The sequence below is a fragment of the Anomalospiza imberbis genome, chromosome 6 (assembly GCF_031753505.1).
Source record: "Anomalospiza imberbis isolate Cuckoo-Finch-1a 21T00152 chromosome 6, ASM3175350v1, whole genome shotgun sequence".
Taxonomy (NCBI): Eukaryota; Metazoa; Chordata; class Aves; order Passeriformes; family Viduidae; genus Anomalospiza; species Anomalospiza imberbis.
This window is the reverse complement of record NC_089686.1, coordinates 1,450,720-1,470,538: the sequence shown is the minus strand read 5'-3', so window position 1 is coordinate 1,470,538 and position 19,819 is coordinate 1,450,720. Positions and strand designations below refer to the sequence as shown.

Genomic DNA, 19,819 nt, shown 5'->3' with positions numbered 1-19,819 from the left:
TGGAAATGTTGGATTGTTGGTTTTCTCTGAGGCTTCCCAGAGCTTTGAGTGGAAGCAGAAGTTGGGTTGTGTCACACAGGAAGTTCAGCTCCTGGCTGGGAGCCTGGAGGTTGTCAAGATGTGGACTTTAGGGTGGGAAGATAATTTTTAGCTGGAATGACAGGAATGTGAAAGGTTTCTGGGATGTCAGCTCTTAATGGGCTTCCCACCTCAAAGCCCAGGTGGTCCAGAGTTTGTGGAGTTTCATCCTTGGGGATTCTGTGTGGAGCTCTGGGATCAGCAGGAGAGGAGGGACTTGGAGCTCCTGGGTCTGGTCCAGAGGAGGGATGTGAGGATGAGGAAGGGCTGAGGGAGCTGGGGCTGCTCAGCCTGGAGAGGAGCCCCAGCTGAGAGGGGCCTCAGCCCTGGATGTCCCTGTGTGTCCCTGTGTGCAGGAGGGCAGAGCAGGCCCAGGCTCTGCTCCAGGCCCAGCAATGGCCCCAGAGCCATGGGCAGGGACTGATCCCAGGAATTCCCGGGCACAGGAGGCAGAACTCCTGCCCTGGGCACTGCCCAGCCCTGAGCAGAGCCCAGAGAGGCTGTGGGGTCTCCTTCCTGGGATATTCCAGAGCCACATGGACACAGTCTTGTGTCCTGGGCAGGGACTGGCACCAGTGACCCTCTGGAGTCCCTTCCAGCCTGATCCATCCTGGGATTCTGTGCCCCTCCGGAGACATCAGTATAAAACACAATCCTATAAAACCAGGTTCTCACTGGAATGCAGTTCCCAGACTCTTCCTTGGCTATCAGCACCTCAGGCAGACTGGATTGGTTTCCCAGTAAATTTATCAACAGCATCAGATCCCCCAGGAGAATTCATTCCCCAAAGCACAGTTCCTGCTCTGCTGGCCTGAGCAGGATGTGGGATTCTGCTTATCCCTGGAAACCTCAGCATGGTGGGAGCTGGTCTGGGGACCAGTGAGGGAATTCCTGCCTGGGAGGGGCTGGGCTGGAATTGCCAGAGCAGCTGTGGCTGCCCCTGGATCCCTGGCAGTGCCCAAGGCCAGGTTGGACATTGGAGCTTGGAGCACTCTGGGACAGTGGGAGATGTCCCTGCCCATGGCAGGGGTGGGGTGGGATTCAGGTCCCACCAACCCAAACCAGTCCCTGATCCTTTGATGGTTCCATGATTGCACCCAAACCCTTCAGGAGAGACGTCGACCGATCAACATTTCCGTCTTTATCCTAAAACTGGGAAGGGAATTCCTAGACTCCTGGAATGTTCCAGGGCTCAAACAAAGCTCTCTGAACAAAGTGCCAGCTGTGCCTCTTATCTTCTAAATTCTAAAAGAATTCCTTTTACTCAAAATCTGACTCTGCTTGGGAGCAGCACCTTGGTCCAGGTGATCTCCAGAGGTGCCTCCAGCCTCAACCATTCTCTGGACCAAGGGATTAATCCACATTTGAGAGGAAATTCCCCTGTATTTCCATCCACCTTCTTGGCCTTCTTCCACCCTAATCCCCATCCTGCCACCCACGCTGGGAAGCTCTTGGATGAGATTTTGGAATGTGTCCCATGGAGAGGGTCTGTTGGAATTGCTGCCACAAAGATCTCAGCAGAAAGAAACAAAGCCCAAAGCTGTGCCAAAGGCAGTGCCAGAGCTGTAGGAACACAAAACATGAGCAGTGGGGGAAAAAAAGGAAAAATCAAAATCTTGGATAGTGGTGCAAATTAAATTACGGGTTGGAAATAAGCAATTAATAGGGGATGAAAACATGGATTTTGTGTGCCAGAAAGTAACAAAATATTTTTTGAAAGCTGTTGTGCGAATTCCAGCCCCTGTGGAAAGTACGAAGGTCTTGGGTTTTGGGCAACAGATTGTTTGGTTTGCTGTGTGAAAAATGGAATTAACGCTCTGGCTTTCGTGTTTTATCACTGAAAGACACTGAAAGTGCTTGGAAGGGGTTACAAGGAAAAGTTGTGGATGTACCTGGAAGTGTCCAAGGCCAGGCTGGACGAGGCTTGGAGCAACCCGGGACAGTGGAAGGTGTCCCTGCCATGGCAGGGGTGGAAAGGGATGGGATTTAAGGTCCCTTTCAACCCAAACCATTCCCTGATTTTGAGCAGGATTAACCAATTAAAGGCAGCTGGATGTCTGTGCTGGATGGAACAGTCTTGGATCTGGGAGAAGAAATGGAGAACAATGTCCTCAGTTTTCCTGTAGTTCCATCTCCTTTTGGTGCTCCTTTCTCTCTCCTTTCCTCAGCAAAACAGCCCAAACAGATCTTGGATTGCAGGGATTTTTTCTCTGTGGTAGTTTCTGGTTTGAGGCTGGTTGTGAGCGTGGAATTTTCCTTTTTGGCAAGCTAGCTTTTCTTTAGAGATATGGAAGTTTGGAAGTGATGCTAAGAGTTGGCTCAGTGTGTGAGAAATTGTTTGGGAATATTCAGCCTGCAGAAGTTTTGAGGTGGCCTCATTGTGGCCATCCAGGACTCGATGGAGAAAGACTTTGGACAAGGGATGGAGGGACAGAACACAGGGAATGGCATCAAACTGACAGAAAGGCGGTTTAGGTTGGATATTGGGCAGGAATTTCTGGATGAGAGGGTGAGGAGGAGCTGGAACAGAATTCCCAGAGAAGCTGTGGGATTGTCCAAGGCCAGGTTGGACATTGGAGCTTGGAGCAGCCTGGGATGGTGGAAGGTGTCCCAGAGCAGCACCTCTGGGACAGCCTGTGAGGACTTCACCTCCCTTGTCATCGTGGGCCACTTGGCTGTCCCTAAAAACTTGGAAATTTTCAACTCCCACCTTGCTTTTGAAGGAAAACTGGGGATGGTTGTTATCCCAGGATATTTTCTTGGGAGATCCCACACTGGATCCCTTGCTTGTGGTCACCCCTGAGCAGGAGAAGGGGCAGATTTTGGGATCACCAGCCAGGAACAGTTTGCGCCCATCCCTTCTCTCCAAAGCCATTAATTCTAGATAAATATAATTGTTACATCATTTATTACATCACCAAACGTTCCCAGTATAAATCAACTTCCAGCCAAATCCACATGGAAATCTTCCCTGGGAATTGTGTGAAAACTGCATCAGAGCACGCAGCCCTGCGCCCCAGTAATTTTATCCCTTTCTAAGCAGGAAAATCAGGAATATTTTGGGAATTTGCGCTATAAATAAGTGTTATGTAAGGTCAGGATGACGTTCCCATCTCCATTCACCTTTTGGCTTTGCTCAGCAGCTGCTCTGGTGCATCTGTGGTGCTGCTGGGCTTTGGAGATGTCCCTGGGAATTTAAGTCAGGCCTAAACTTCCTAAAAAAATTCCTAACGGCCAAACAGTGGAAGGAATGTGGGAAAAAAAAAATTATTCTGGGTTAAGTAGTCCCAAGTAATTCCTGAAAAGTGGGAGAGCTCCCTGGCATCTCATGGCTCTTGGCAGCTCTCAGCAAATCTCTATTGTATTCCTTGTTTGCTCACTTTGCTCCTTGTTATCCATGAAAAATTCCTTTTTTTTATGGGAATATCGGGATTTATTTTGGTTTTTAAGGAGCCTTTGTGGTCAGGACTGCCTAAAATTAGGCTGCTAATGAGTCACTCTAATGAAACCCTTCCAACTCCAGATATTCCATGGATTTATGACCTAAAGATGTGGATGTGATGGATAAATATACAGTCCTGGAGCTCTCCTGAGGGAATATTGCAGCCTGGGACTGAAAGAAAGCTGGAAAAGCCTTTGGAGATCGAGGTCAGCTTTGATGACCTTTTCCAATCCATTTTCCATCTTCCTGAGTGGTTCCTCTCAGGATCATGAAGAATTTCATTCCTATGAAATCTTATCCTGTTTTTTTTTTTTTTTTTGGGGGTGGGGGGGCAGTTTGTGACCCTCAGGAATCCTCTTGGGATAAGTGAGGAAATTATTTTATAATTCCTGAATATTTATGTGGATTTCAGCATTTAAAGGGGTTTTAAAAATGTGATTGGCTTTTTCAAGGGACACGGAGTGATGGGAAAAGGATTCCCACTGCCAAAGGGCAGGGTTAGATGGGATTTTGGGAAGGAATTCCTGGCTGGGAGGGTGGGGAGGCCCTGGAATAGAATTCCTAGAGAAGAGCCAGGAAAGGACCTGTTTTTCTCTGGAATTCTCAGAGCCAGGGAAGGACCTGTTTTCCTCTAGAATTCTCAGCTCGGAGCCAGAAAAGAACCTGTTTTCCTCTGGAATTCTCCTCATCCAAAGGGAAATAACAGCTTCTGAGCTCCATGCCCTGCAGCCCCTTTGGGATGTCAGGGTTCATAAGTGTCCCTGGAATCCGTACCTGAGGAGCTGAGCTAAAAATAGGGAATGTCGTGTGCTGCCTCTCAGGCTCGGAGACAAGGCTGGAAAACAGGCTGGGAATTTTCCTCCTTGGTGGGATTTTTTTTTAATCCAAGGCTGAGCAGCTCTGCTTGTGTTTAGGGAAAGCTGGAAAGGAAAATCATGGATATTGAAAGGGAGTTTTTATGTTTGGAGAAATATGGGGTAAAGAAGAGGAAGGGGAATGGAGGGAAATTCAGGAATATTGGGGAGAGAATCAGAAAAGAAGCTTTGGGGTGTTATGCATGAGGAGGTTTAGGAATAAATGGGGAGCAGATCATGTAATGTGTTGGGCTGGAAGGACCTTAAATCCCATCTCATTCCACCAGGAAAACCTTCTGCTATCCCATGTTGCACCAAGCTCTGTCCATGGACATTTCCAGGGATTGGGCAGCCATATTTATCCATATTTCTATAAATTTTTCATGGATGTATCCACTCTGTCCCTCCATGCTCTTTTCCACTTGCTGAATTCCCAGGTAAAAGTGACCCTTGGCTGTTTCCTGGGTTTTCCTCTCATTAGGAGTGGATTTATGGAGTTCCTGTGGATGGGAACATTGGTTTGGGGATTATTTTCTGAGATTTAGAGGGAAAGAATCCCTCTTCCTTTCTTTTTAGCCAGGGAATTTTCCAAGAGCATTTCTTGATGCTGTCCAAGAGAGGAGAAATACAAAATATATTAAGATAATCTGTTGATTAAGATAAATACTAATTAAGTGCCTAATTAATAGCAAGGGGCCAGGAAACCTTGGAATATGACAGAAAAACCTGGGAATTTGCTTAGGGTGCTCATCTTCTCCTATATATCAGGAAAATCTCTGGAATTCTGGATAATGTCAGGTGAGGGATGCTCCAGGGATGTCTCACTCCATTGGAGTGCTGATGGATTAGGAGAAACCTCTGGCAATTAATTGTTGAGGGATGTGGGATGTTTAATTAGCACAGAATTGCATAATTTATGATTTCAGTGTGTACTTAATCGTGCACATCCTGTTGGTCCAGTGGCTCCGGGGGGCTCAGCGGATTTAGGGAATAGAGATATCCCAGATTTGATTGGAAAAGGTGACAAATTCCAGCAGAACTGAGTGGTTTTCCTTCTCCTGTGCTGGAATCTGAACCTCAATATTTACCAAGCTGTGAAAAAAACCTCTTTTCCCTCTCCAAGTCTTTGGGATCATCCCAAATACTGGCTGCTAATTTTCCACGATTCCAAATGTCCTGGAAAAGACCATTAATAGCTCATATCTCCCAATGTTTTGTTTCCCACTGACTCCCTCACAAATGCTGATTGGAAAATATGGGGTTTTTTAGGGTTTATTGGGAGAAAATTCCTTTTCCAGCACCAATATTTAATCCGGAGTTTAAATTTGACCCAGTTCTGGCAGGGTCATTATTTCACCTCAGGTATTCTCATATCCAAAGTCCTTCATCCATTGTCCTGGGATCCAAATCCTGGGAGGGTTTCATGTAATTATGGGAAAAATGCAGGGATGGGAACAAGAGAAAATGCCTGCAGTTCTTTTTGGGAGCTGCTGAGGAGTTTGTTCTTCTCAGGAGGAATTTTTTCATGGATTTGTCAGGGATTGGAAAGGGTGGATCTCCAACCTTCTTGGTGTCCAAGGAATTATTGGATGTGGTTGGATGACAAGGTGGGAATTGGGCATAGCTTGGACTTGATGGTCGTGGAGGGCTTTTCCAACCTCAATAATCCTGGAATTCTCGCGTTAAAGGACATGAGGAGATTCCTTGGTCTGGCTCCAGGATCATGGAATTTTCGGGCATGGGCAACCTGTGCTTTACAGGGTTTATGTAGGCTGGGAATTATGGGAAATGCCAAGGGAATTATGGAATTGTTGAGGTTGGAAAAACCCTCTGAGATCATCGAGTCCAACCATCCCCAGCAGTGCCAAGGCCACCACTGCCTTGTGTCCCCAAGTGCCACATCCACATGGATTTAAATCCCTCCAGGAATGGGGGATTCCACCCCTGCCCATTCCAAAATGGATCATGAATCTCAGGAAGAATTAAAACAGAGCCTGACTTGGCTTTTAAGGAGAAAACTCCTCAAAGGAGCAGCAGGAATGATAAAATAGCTGGATTTTCCTGCTGTGTTATTTTTGTTGGAGAATCCAGAGATTTCTAAAAAACAAGGGAAAAAAGAAGCCAAAAAACCCCATTTATATGATCTGAATGGAACTTTTCTCCCTGGGGAATTACAAATTTTAGAGTCCACATGTTCTGTTCCCGTGTTGTCTTTTCAAGTACCTTGGAGCCACCACAGAATGTCATCAGCCCTCAAGGGAAAATCAGGAATAACCTGGAACAGAGCTGGTAGGAACATCAGACAAGTGCTAATCTTATAAATCCTAATAAAGCTGTTTTTTCCCTGGAAACTCCAGGGTGTTTTTTCTGTAGGTTTCAACCTCAGGAATATTAAAAACATATTTGATATTAAAGTAATTTAAATAATAACAGGAAGGTACCCACAGGTTTTATTTTTTTTTCCCCTTGGGATAAATGATTGCAATAATTATTTTTTTAAGGAAATGAGGAATTTCAGAAAAAAGGGATATAAAATTTAAGGTATCAATCCAAGTCATTTACTCTGGAGCAACTAAAAGTGGTCAATATTTAGTTTTTTTAGGTTTAAACTGGCTCAGAGCGTTCAGTGGGAATGGGGGTGGGTTTAAATTCCCATTTTATGATGGTGCAGAACCATTAACATTCCTGAATTTCTCAGCTGTCAGGGACTCTATAAATACCCATAGATTATTTATCCATAAAAAAGCCTGAGCTCAGATCTGTGCATAAGTACAGGAATATTTCTGTGTTTGCACTGTTGCGTTTTTTTTTTTTTTTTTTTCTTTCCAGTCTCGAAAGAGGGTGGAGAAGCTTTGGAAGAATTTTTCAGTGGGAATGGAGTTGATTCCAAGCTATCCAAGGTCAAATCTACTGCTCAAAGTGCTGGTGGAAAATAGGGATCAGCTTTTATTCCTCAGAGAGGGATCTGCCCTCCTGGGTTTCCTGCCTGGAAGCCATGGCTGGAAGGGAAGTGCAGAGCTGCCTCCAACTCTGGATCCAACATCCAGGAGCCTGTGGAGCTGCTGGAATGATCCAGAGGAATCCACAGAGCTGTTCCGGAGCCAGGCTGGGAGAGCTGGGAATGTTCCCCTGGAGAGGAGAAGGTTCCAGGGAGAGCTCAGAGCCCCTTGCAGGGCCTGAAGGGGCTCCAGGAGAGCTGGAGAGGGACTGGGGACAAGGGATGGAGGGACAGGACCCAGGGAATGGCTCCCACTGCCAGAGGGCAGGGATGGATGGGAGACTGGGAATTGGGAATTCCTGGCTGGGCTGGGATTCCCAGAGCAGCTGTGGCTGCCCCTGGATCCCTGGCAGGACACAAGGCCAGGTTTGACATCCGTGCTTGGAGCAGCCTGGGAGGTGTCTTGCCCATGGCTGGGGGTGGGATGATCCCTTAAGTCTATTCCAACCCAAACCATCCCAGAATTCCATGATCCTGTGCCACTGGGTGGAAGTTGTCACACCGGAGTCTCCCTTGCTGGTGCTGAGCCCTTCCTCCAGCTTATCCAGATCTTGGGAATTGTGTTGTTGTATTTATTGTGTTGTTGTATTTATTGATATTTTATCCATTATAAGCAATTATTGTTGCTTCCAAATCCACCCTCCAAATGCTCCAACCAAATCCAATTCTCTGTGCACAACTTGTTGCCCTGGGAAGAGTAAATAATTCATTAGAGATTGAGAGGTTAAGTCTTTATCGTGTCCCCGTGTGGTAAAAGGGAGATCATTTGTAACACCACTGGAGTTATTCCTGATTTATGCTGGGAGCGCCCGGCTCAGTAATTCCTACAGATAAATTAATTGTGTGTGGTATTCCCAAGCATCCAAACAAACATCTCGGTGATTAATTGGGATTTATGCCTCAGTAAAACAATGGGAAGATTCTGCTGTCTTTGCAGCGCTGGGATAAATCATCTCCAGGGCTTCGGGATATGTTTTGTTTGGATCATGTGGAAGTGGGATTAAACTCTGGCACAGCAGGGTTAGGATTTGGGATTGGGGTGGAAGCTGCTCTTTGAAAATGGAAGTTTGATATGTGTGTGAGGGGGGAAAAAAATCAGGATGCCAGTTTATAAAAGCCAGGAGATGTTTTCTCTCTCCCCTGCCAACTGAGTGCAAGCAGAGATGCTTTTCCATTATTCCTTGACTTTAAAGGGATGTAAATTTTCCTGTGGAATAACAATTACCTTTGGAAGGGCGACAAAATCCGTCAGGATTGCCATGATGGATAATGGGAGCGTTGGAGCAACAAGAGGAGAGGTGATTTAGGGTCACCTGGAGGCACAGTGGGAGAGGCTCCAAGGAGCGCGAGCCAAGCGCCGCTGCCGGTGCCAGGTTGGAGATGAATCCTTCAGGAAAACTGGCAGGTCCTGGCAGGTTGAGTGTCTGGAGAGGGAGCAGACTGGGAGGCTCCTTGCAGGACTCCAGTGATGGAGAAGTTGGGGAGAAATGGAACCACAGTGGTGGTTCTGAATTCCCATGGTTTTTATTGCAGGCAGCTGTCTCGGGTAATTAATTTTATTAATTGATTAAATTCCAACCTGGAGGTTGTTATCCTTCTCTCTTGTGCCCATTCCTGTTATTGCCATGACAGCTCAGGAGCTTGGATGATGAGTAGAAACATTACTACTTTTATCCTGCGGTAATTTTATGGAATCATGGAATGGATTGGATGGGGAGGGACCTTAAATCCCATCCCATTCCAGCCCTTTTCCATGGCCAGGGACACCTCCCACTGTCCCAGGCTGCTCCCAGCCCCAGTGTCCAACCTGGCCTTGGGCACTGCCAGGGATCCAGGGGCAGCCACAGCTGCTCTGGCAATTCCAGCCCAGCCAGGAATTCCCAATCTCCCATCCATCTCTGCCCTCTGGCAGTGGAAGCCATTCCCTGTGTCCAACCAGTTGGTTATAGCTGGGATAAAACAAAGGGAATTCCTTTTGGGATACATCTCCTGCATTGATTGGAGGCAGAAATCCTATTCCTGTTTTACTTTTGCTTTGGGAACTCTACCAACATGGAGCACTTTTGGGAATTATTAATAATATTATTTAACTTTTAGATTTTGTTTTGAAGAGCTTTGCCCTGTGCAAATCAGTGGAAAAAGCTCCTGATTAAAAAAAAATATATATATATATTTTGAATCTAGATGTGTCTATTTGATTAAAAAGAAATTTCCTAATTTTAAGAAACATCATTATTTGTATAATTTGTTATTTCAATTATCTTTTCTGGAAGCATCCCAGCATTTATCTTCATGTTGGGAGTGATGGCTTTGTCTGAAAATAATGGATTTTCCAAGATTTCTGGTGGTGGGCTTATGATAGAGGATTATCAGGGGTTGTCTAAAAGCACGGATGCAGTTGGGTGTGGAATTCACTTTTGTTCTAGTGAGGTCACACCTTGAGGGCTGTGTCCAGTTCTGGGTCCTCATGACAGGGAGGGGCTGGAGCATGTCCAGGGCAGGGAATGGAGCTGGGAAGGGGCTGGAGAATTCCTGAGGGAGCTGGGAAGGGGCTCAGCCTGGAGAAAAGGAGGCTCAGGGGGGACCTTGTGGCTCTGCACAGCTCCTGCCAGGAGGGGACAGCCGGGGGGGCCGGGCTGTGCTCCAGGGAACAAGGACAGGAGGAAAGGGAATGGCCTCAGGCTGGGCCAGGGGAGCTCAGGGTGGACAGCAGCAGGAATTTCTCCATGGAAAGGGTGCTCAGGCCTGGACACTGCCCAGGGAGGTTTGGAGTGCCCATCCCTGGAGGTGTCCCAGGAATTCCTGGAGGTGGCACTCAGGGCTCTTGGCTGGGGACAGGGTGGACATCGGGCACAGATTGATCCTGGAGCTCTTTTCCAACCTAAATATTCCTGGGATTCTGGGATTCTGTTAACTTTGGAATACCCAACTCATTCTCCAGTCTAGGGCCTGTTGAAGTTAATGAGAGATGTTCTGCTTGCTTTTATTTTTCTTTTTTTCCTGATTGCTCATTAATTGTGTGTAAACAGCTTGGGGTCAGTACAAGTTTGTTTATTGGGATTTATTTAAAGATTCATTTTGGTGATTCATTTCTCCTTGAGCATTTGGAGGAGATGATTTCAGCCACTCCCATTTGTGCTCCGTTCCTGGATCCTGACAAAATGGAGCTGGGAGCTCTCTCATTCACTTATTCAAGAGCTGCTTTTCCATGAGTTCATGGACAAGTGCCCAGGAATGTGTGTCCTGCTGTGCTGAGTGTGGGCAGTGCTCAGCCCTGCCCAGTGTGTCAGTAATTGTTGTGTTATGGCTGCTTTGTTAATTAGCACTCATTAGGGTTTGTATCCCTAACGAACTGTGTGATATTATTATTGACTCATAATTACCTTCCTCAAAACTTGACTCCATGAGCAGAGCAGCACGGAGTGGGAAGCTCCCAGGCTCTGGAATGGGAGTTTGGAGCTGCACTCAAGTTCAAGGCTTCCCTTTTCCCTGTCTAAATAATTTAAATATTTATTATCTGCAGCCTTGCATTATTTATTTTTATTGTTTTGACATCCATCTGCTCTAGTTCAAGGTGTCCCTGCCCATGGAGTTGCTGGAATGAGATGATGCTCAAAGTCCTTTCCAAGCCAAACCATTCTGGGATTGATTGGTGGTTTTTAAGGGAAGTTCTGCCATAGAGTGTAGGCCAGGCTGGTGGAGGTAACAATCACTTGGCAGATGCAGAAAGCTGTTCCCTTGAAAAACTTGCTGAAGTCATTCTCACAGACGTCAACAGGCTGATGTTGTGCCGCTCCAAAAGGGTTTTGTGCCAGCCCCCACCAAAGGATCTGGGCAGAAATCCTTCTGGAGTGATCTTGCATCCATAACGATGAATATCCTAATGCATCCTCTGATAAAATATGGATTTGCTGGCCCTTTTAACATTCAGGTTTTTGTGTCTGTGTTTTTAAGGGGGGTAAGTTGAGTAGATTTCAGTGTGAGGGTGAACATTCAGGTGTCTGAGCTGGAAGAGAATTCCAGACTGGTTTGGGTTGGGAGGGACCTTAAATCCCATTCAGTCCCACCCCCTGCCATGGGCAGGGACACCTTCCACTGTCCCAAGCAGCCCCAAATCCAATCCAACCTGGCCTTAGACACTTCCAGGGATCCAGGGGCAGCCACAGCTTCTGTAGGCAAGAGAAAAATGGGACAGAAGAAGGTTGCAGAACAATTGGATCAGGAATAGCTCTTCCCTTGTTTAGATGGAAGAGAAACCTTCAATAGCCAACATTCCAGTGACTGAAATGCTCCTGGGAAGCAGGAAGGTTTGGACCTGGATGAATGTGGAATGGAATTGTTGGAAACAGGGTGAGGTGAAATGCAGGCTCCCCAAGCAGCAGGGCAGGGTGGGGGATGAGAGGATGGAAAACAGCCCTGGGTTCGTTATTTGGAAGGAAAGAGAGAGTCTGGATTTCTGCTGGCAGTGATGGACATGGACACTCTGGATTTGAGCATTTCAAGGGTTTTCTTTACTAACTCCTGATATTTGTGATTCTAATCCTGAAGGGCTCTAGGCTTGGGTCTTATGTATTGTACATGGAATTTGGTTTCGGTTGGGTTTCCATTGGATTTCTCCTTCCTTGAGAGGTTTGAAATCCCTGGATGTGGCACTTGGGGACATGGGGCAGTGATGGCCTTGGCAGTGCTGGGGGATGGTTGGACTCGATAGTCTCAGAGGGTTTTCCAGCTTAAATGATTCCGTGATTCTTTGGCCTCAATACATCCAGAGATAGGAAAAGCAGGAGTGGGAGAACATCCCTGGCTGGAGGCTGACACTGGGTTTGCACATTCCTTGGGAACGAAACTGTGCCATGGAAATCTGGGTCTAGCTCTGGCTGAAATCATGAGGCACATTCCCTTAAAAGCAGGATCCAGCCCTGAACGTGCTGTGATGGTGGAAGATAGCTCTCAAACTCCCAGGAAACCCATGGAATCTGGATTCTTCTGAAAAGATTTGATCCCACTGGGAGACTTGAAGGAATCTTTTACCTCTCTGCTGAGTGTTGTCCCATATTCTTCTCCCTCGGGGCACATGGGGAGGTTTGTGGGTGAGAAGAGGGTGGAGCATCCTTTGGGAAGATCCTGTCCTGGATGTGTGGATGGATGCCCATGGAATGTGAGTACCTCTCCCTTCCAGCAGAAGGGATGGGATCCCTGTCCTGGGATATCATCCCTGCAGCTCCTCATCTGTTCAAGAATACAATAATGGAATCCAGAAAATCCTGAGTGGGAAGGGACCCACAGGGATCATTGATCCTGGCCCTGCCCAGACCCCCCAACAACCCCACCCTGGGCATCCCTGGCAGCGCTGTCCAAAGGCTCCTGGAGCTCTGGCAGCCTCGGGGCCGTGCCCATTCCCTGGGGAGCCTGGGCAGTGCCAGCACCCTCTGGAATAGTGGAAACTTTCCCTGATATCCAACCTAACCCTCCCTGCCTCAGCTGTGTCCTTCATGGATCTCTTTTTGGAGAGCTTTCCGATCAGCATCTCTATTGAAACGGTCAGGCAGCTTTTCCTTCTGGGAAGAAGCCCAGGCAAACACATGCGGATCAAATTTCTTCATCATCTGAACTTGTTCAGCCTTGTCTGGAAAATTAATGCTGTCTTCAGACACCCAAAACCCAGGACAAGATGCCTCAGGTAAAAGTCCACGGGAAGAGAATTCCTTCGGAGGGGTGGATGCGGAGTGGAACAAACCCTGGCTGTCTGCAGGACCTGCTGTCAGATATGACAGGAGAAAAGGAGGCTCGGGGGGGACCTTGTGGCTCTGCACAGCTCCTGCCAGGAGGGGACAGCCGGGGGGTGGGCTGTGCTCCAGGGAACAGGGACAGGAGGAGAGGGAATGGCCTCAGGCTGGGCCAGGGGAGCTCAGGGTGGACAGCAGCAGGAATTTCCCCATGGAATGGGTGCTCAGGCCTTGGGCAGGGGCTGCCCAGGAGGTTTGGAGTGCCCATCCCTGGAGGTGTCCAAGGAATTCCTGGAGGTGGCACTCAGTCATGTCCATTCTCCTGGCCAGCACGGAGAGGAGTTGGACTGGCCCAGGTTGGATTCATGGATCCTGTGAAGCTCCAGAGCCAACTCCAACAGTCCCTTGGGTGGGGGTGATTTCATCCTCTGGGATTCCCAGGAATTTCTGGGAAGGGGGGCAGGCCCTGGCACAGGGTACCCAGAGCAGCTGTGGCTGCCCCTGGATCCCTGGCAGTGCCCAAGGCCAGGTTGGACATTGGGGCTTGGAGCAGCCTGGGACACTGGGAGGTGTCCCTGCCATGGTAGGGGTGGCACTGGATGGGATTTAAGGTCCCTTCCAACCCAAACCATTCAATGATTCTATTTTAAATGCATCCCATTCCCATATTTGCATCCAGAACCCATCCCAGCCTGTTTGTCCTTAGAAGAATTCTTGGCATTGCTCCAGAGGGAACAAAACCTGGAATAAACCCTGCCATGGTGCTGCTTCTCCTCTGGGTGACTTCTCCCACTTGAGTAGCAACCCAGCCCATGGATGGTGCAAGCCTAGGTTCCCTGGGCTGGTTCCAGCCTTTGGAGAATCCCAGAGTTCATTTTGGGTGGGAAAAGACCTTCAATCCCATCCAGTGCCACCCCTTCCATAGGCAGGCACACTTCCACTGTCCCAGATTGCTCCAAGCCTCCAGCTGTGGCCCAACCTGGTGGTGCAGCTGGAGCTGGGGGCTCCTGGGATGTCCCCAAGTGCCACCACTCGTACAGAGGGGAGTTAAAGCTGCCTTTGATGTCTGATTTTTGCCTGCAGTTTAATATGGCTTGATCAAAGCTTTGAGCAAGAGCTTAAACCTTGATTTTTTTCGCCCACATCCCACTCGGAGTGGATGGATTCTCCCATGGATGTGTGGAGAGATGTTAAACCTTTTGGATCTTGTTTTTAATATTTAACAGACACTTCTGAAATCGGCTCTAATTTAAAACTATCAAACACTTTGGGGCCCAGATAATGAGGAGGATATTAGGTAGCAATATTTTATTTTCTTCTGAGCTTGCATGAAGGATTTATGCAATCATTATTTTGATTAAGGACATTTGAAAGCATCTGTGAGTATTTTTCATTCTTTGGCGCTATCTTTAGCCCTTCCAATTAATTTCCAATTCCAGGAGTCCATGGAATCTGACAGTTTGCTGTGCTGAGGGATGTATTAAGAACAGCTTATGATCTGTTAATTAGGAATGTGTTTAAAGCCATAATCTCTACATTTTGAAGGCATCTTCTTTGCACCCTTCCCATTTTTATCTGGTTTTCCTCAAGTATTTTCTTTGCTGAGTTCAGTAGAAGGATTGGCAGGGAAATAAAAGTTCTTGGTTGCTGCTGGATTCCTCCAGCAGAGGATCCTGTCCCAAAGTTCAGCCTTAAACATTTAATCCTCTGTGGCTTCATCTTCCTTGTGTGAAGTTCTTCCCTTGCCTGGGCCTTGAAGTTGGATCTGTACCAGGAATTTGTTGCTTTGCCTGGGGAAAAAAAAAAAAAAAAAACAACAAACCATTGCCTGGGGAAAATGCAAAAAAAAAAAAAATCCATTTAACCCATCAAGTCAAGGCCTTGTGCACATGGAAAAACATTTTGGGATGGATTTAAAGAGGGAAATGGGATTGGGAATACCCTGAGTGCCACCAGAATCTGCTCTACGTGGAAATGACTCCGCAAAGTATTTCCTGGTGGTGATACCTGTGTTGATAGGAAAATACAAAGAGATTTCTTTCTTATTTTGGTGGAAAAATCAATGATCAGGATGGAGATCTGGAAAAGGCTGGAATCTAATTCAGGCTGGAGATCTGGAAAGAGCTGGAATCTAACTCTGGTGTCCTCTGAGGAGACTTGCTGTATCCCTGTTCCTCAGTGAAAATTCCAGGCAGGCAGATGCCACTTCCTCATTACTCATCTGCTGGAAGTGTTTTCAATTCCAATTAAAAAATGAAAAACATTTTGAGATCATTCCCAAAGCTGATTTAAAACAAATCAGCAATCTGACAAATCCGAAAGTTAATCACCACATTTGAGATTTAAAATTAAGTTCGGAACTTGTGGTTTTTAGAAGAGAACGGAGCAGGAGAATTCCCGAGGGAGCTGGGAAGGGGCTCAGCCTGGAGAAAAGGAGGCCCAGGGGGGACCTTGTGGCTCTGCACAGCTCCTGATAGGAGGGGACAGCCGGGGGGGTTGGACTCTGCTCCAGGGAACAGGGACAGGAGGAGAGGGAACGGCCTCAGGCTGGGCCAGGGGAGTCTTAAATTGGATATCAGGGAAAATTCCTTCATGGAAAATGTGGTCAAACCCTGGCACAGCTGCCCAAGGAGGTTTGGAGTGTCCATCTCTGGAAATGTTCAAAAAACCTGTGGATGTGGCAGCTGAAAGCATGGATGAGTGGTGACCACAGTGGTGGTGCTGGGCTCTTCTGGTCTTTTTCTGCTTTAATGCTTCCGTGATTTTATGATGAAAAACAAAATTTTGGGAGACTGTTTTTTGGGTTTTTTCTTCTTTCTGCCATTTCTTTTCCCTGCTGATTTTGAATGGATTTGCTCCCACGTGGAAGGACAAGGGAAGTTTGGGGTCTGAAATGACCAAAGGACAGAAGCTCTGGAGAAGAGCGGAGCTACTGGGAGGTCCAAAGGCAGCCAGACATAAAGGAGAATCCCCCTTTGTGCCTTCATCCAGTGCCTTGACTCCTTGTTAGGAGTTGAGGAATTCCTTAATGGAAACTGAAGACGTGGAGTTCCTCGTTGGAAACTGAGGATTAGAAAATTCCACCTAGCAAATACATGTATTCTCCATGCTAGAGGGTTTTGATGATAACAGGGAAAGATGGAAGGAATAAACTCTTTTTTTCCCCCCCTTATCTCCCTCTTTGTATTCCCAAATCTTGATGCTGATGCTTTATGAATGTGCTGAGCTTGTTCTCTGGAAAAGCTGAGATATTGTGGATAACATTTCCTTTGCATCCACGAGCGTATCCATGAGGAGTTGGCAGCTCCTCTCCGCCATTCCCAGCTCTTGGGAAGCCACTGCTGGTGGACAGGGATCAGATGTGGGATTGCTGCTGCTGAACTCGGGGGCTGTGCAGAGCTGGGTGATGAATTTTGGCTGGTAAAAGTGAGATCCATTTCCCACTCCCACAAATTTTGCATGGAAGGTGCAACTCCCTAATGGAAGTTAATGACTAATTACCCTCTGTTAATAGGATTGGAGCTTTCCTTAGCCTTTGGAAAAGGGCTGGAAAATCATATAAACAATAACATCTGACCTGGCAGTGTCTGAGTACCCAGGTGGGAGTTTATTAATTCTCCTCATTAATTTTTATTGATTTGTTGATTGCTCATTGATGCCTGTCCAAGTAAATCATGGAATGCTGAAGGGTGACTCCGCTCTGGAGTTGTTCACATCAATACTGAGCTGTTAGTTTGGATTCCCAAGGAATCAGATCCATAGGGAGGTGATTTCTGCTTCTGCTGGACTCTGTGTCAATCCAATTCTTAATTAATATTGATACTCTCCAATGATGGAGGAGCCTCAATAATTGCTCAGCCCCACAGACCTCATGGAATTATTTCCATTTCCAACGGTTGGACACAAAGGAGTGTCCTAACAGTGATCCAGGAGAAATATGGCCATGGGAGCTGGTATCCATCAAAGAACTGGGAAAGGGAGAGGGCAGGGATTGACTGAGGGATATTACGAATTCCCAGTGCAAGGAGAGCATGGATCATCTGCAGCAGCTCCCTGGAAACTGGGCTAAACCTCTCCATAATTCCTGGTGGAATTCTGCCAAGCAGCCTGGGGGGTTGGTCCAATGATCCAGTCTTGGTTGTGTGGGAAGTTGGCACAGAAATCATGGAAGCAGCAAGGACCCCTCAGGATCTCTGTCCCCTCAGCTCCTCTGCAGCTCATTCCTGGCCCAGAACAGCCTGGGATTTGTTAAAATGATGGAAAACCTCTGGTTATCTCCCCTGAGTTGGCCAAAATTTGGGAATGGGATGATTTATGCAATGAAAATGTGGAATTTCCCTGAAAAAGCTCTCAGGCATTCCAAGCTTGGTGCTCCAGAATTTCTCCACAGGGGGAAAATATTCAGGGCTGGCAGTTCTTTTCCCAATGCCAGGGCCTGAAGGAAATGGGAGTTTTTAAGGGAAATCAGATTTTCCAGTGGTTGGAGTATCTTGGAATGACATTTTAAGCAACAGATGTGGCAGTTAAAGTACTTTGAGGTTGCTCCAATGAAGCACACCTGGAGCTGAAGTGGTTGGAGAGGTGGAAGGAAGGGTTAGATGGAATTTTGAGAAGGAATTCCTAGCTGGAAGGGTGGCAAAGCCCTGGGATGGAATTCCCAGAGAAGCTGTGGCTGCCCCTGGATCCTTGGAAGTGTCCAAGGCCAGGCTGGACAGGGCTTGGAGCAGCCTGGAACAGTGGAAGTGGAATGAGATGAGCTTTAAGGTCCATACCTATCCAAACCGTCCCATTATTCCAAAAGATCCATTCCCATAAATAAGTTTTGATGGAGCCCGAAAAACACAAAAGCCATGTAATAAATTCCCAGCTTTAGAAAGGGAACATTTCCAGTCATTCAGCTGCTCCTTCTCCACCCGGTGTTTGACAACAAAGATGTGAGAACGAGGTGTGAGACATTGAAGTACAGGAAACACGGCTTTAATTCAAGAAATAATTTTATTCCCTGAAAAGAGATTTGTTTTCCTTGTTTTTCTCGGGACAGATCTGTGCTAGCTCCCAAGAACTGCAAATTGTTGTTTAAAAAGCTGTTTATTTTCACTTAACATTCCAAAGTGGCATTTCCTTCTTGATTTGCATTCGTGGAACATTCAGTATTTTACATTTCCTCTTTAATATTAAACTGTGCTTTTTTCAGGCAGCAAACTAAACTGTGATGCATTCCATAGTCAGTGGAAGTTTTGTTCCGGAGCCGAACCAGGACAGGTTTTTCTCAGGGTGATGTTATCCCTGCTGCTGGAATTTGCGTGGGGGTTTTGTAGCACCTGCAGCACTTCCTCCTGCTTTGGGACACCCTCAGAAATTTTATTTTTAGAGCTTTTCCAGGGCTGCTGAGGGTGAAACATGGGAGGAGCGACTGAGGGAGATGGAAAGGGGCTGGAGCATGTCCAGGGAAGGGAAGGGAGCTGGGAAGGGGCTGGAGAATTTCCTCTCATCCTCATTTTATGTACGTGCTTTTTCCTTCAGGATGAATCCATGTCCTTGCTGCTGCCTGTCAGGAACTGCTCTACCAGCATTTCCTGCTAAGTAAAATAAATTTAAATGAGTTAAAAATAAAATTGAAATGAAAAAAAAAATGAAGTGATGAGTTAAATGAGTTAAAATACATTTCTAAAAGGAATTTTACCAGCCTGTGTAAATCATTTAGAATTCAGGAGTTGTTTTGACAAGGTGATTTTTAACGTGCTTGATTTTCACCCCTCTCAGTCTTTTCCAGTGGGGGCAAATTCCACGTTTTTTGTGTGCTCCCAAATAAGTGAGATGTGTTTGCTGCCAGCCTGTGATGGTGCTGAAAAGGGTCTGGCACCGTCGTCTGTTTTGTGATGCCAGGGACAACAAAGTGTTGCTTCAATTAAGGCCTCCCTTGTCGACAATTCCTTATTTTAGCAGATTCCTTGATCCCACTGCCACTATCTGTGGGATGCAAACGGCTCCAGGAGCACGTCAGGGAGGGAGTGGAATATGGGAAGGGCTCCCTCTGTGCTCATCTCTGTAATTCCCACTTAATTGGTGGGGAAAAAAAATGGAAAATGCCCTTTTTGTTGGGTGTAAGTGATAGATCAACCTGGAATGTTGTGAATTAACCAAATGTCATTCTCTGGAAATGCTGGAATAAGGGGCTGGGAAATTCAGAAGCATCAATTTCCCAGGTTGTTATTTAAGTACAAAAAGCTGAAAAAAAGGCTTTCAAGCAGAAATAAGAATTGCAAGGCAGTGTCTCTCAGTGACTTTATTCTCACTTAAAACCAAAACCCAGCTTAAAAACAGCACAAAAATCCTAAAATTCTTCTAAATCCCTGCCAGGAATTCCCAGGCCTGACTGATATTTTCTCAGTGCTGATGCTCCAGGCAATTCAATTTTTAATTCCAAGGTTATTGGCCAAGAGTGTCCCACACATGGTGCTGGTGGAATTGAGGATACCCATGTTATCCGTGGATTTCTTTTGGGTGAAAAGCGTGGCAGCTAAAATCCATAAATCCAGTCATGGCACCAGGCATGGAGAAGAGCAGCTCCCCTCCTGGAGTTGAAGTAGCTGAACTCTGGATGAGAGAAAGAATGAGCAGGAGTTAAGTCAGGAAATAAATTCCTGCAGGAGCACTGAGGGAATTATCCCTAATTGTTTGCCTGGGCAGGGACGCACGGGCGTGACCTGGCGGTGGCAGA

General features: G+C 46.8%; 1 protein-coding gene across 1 annotated transcript in view; it reads left to right on the top strand.

The window, feature by feature from the left end:
- MDGA2 (MAM domain containing glycosylphosphatidylinositol anchor 2) overlaps positions 1 to 19,819 on the top strand; it is a 191,385-nt gene that overhangs the window by 32,736 nt on the left and 138,830 nt on the right. The gene's annotated exons all lie outside the window — the stretch shown is intronic.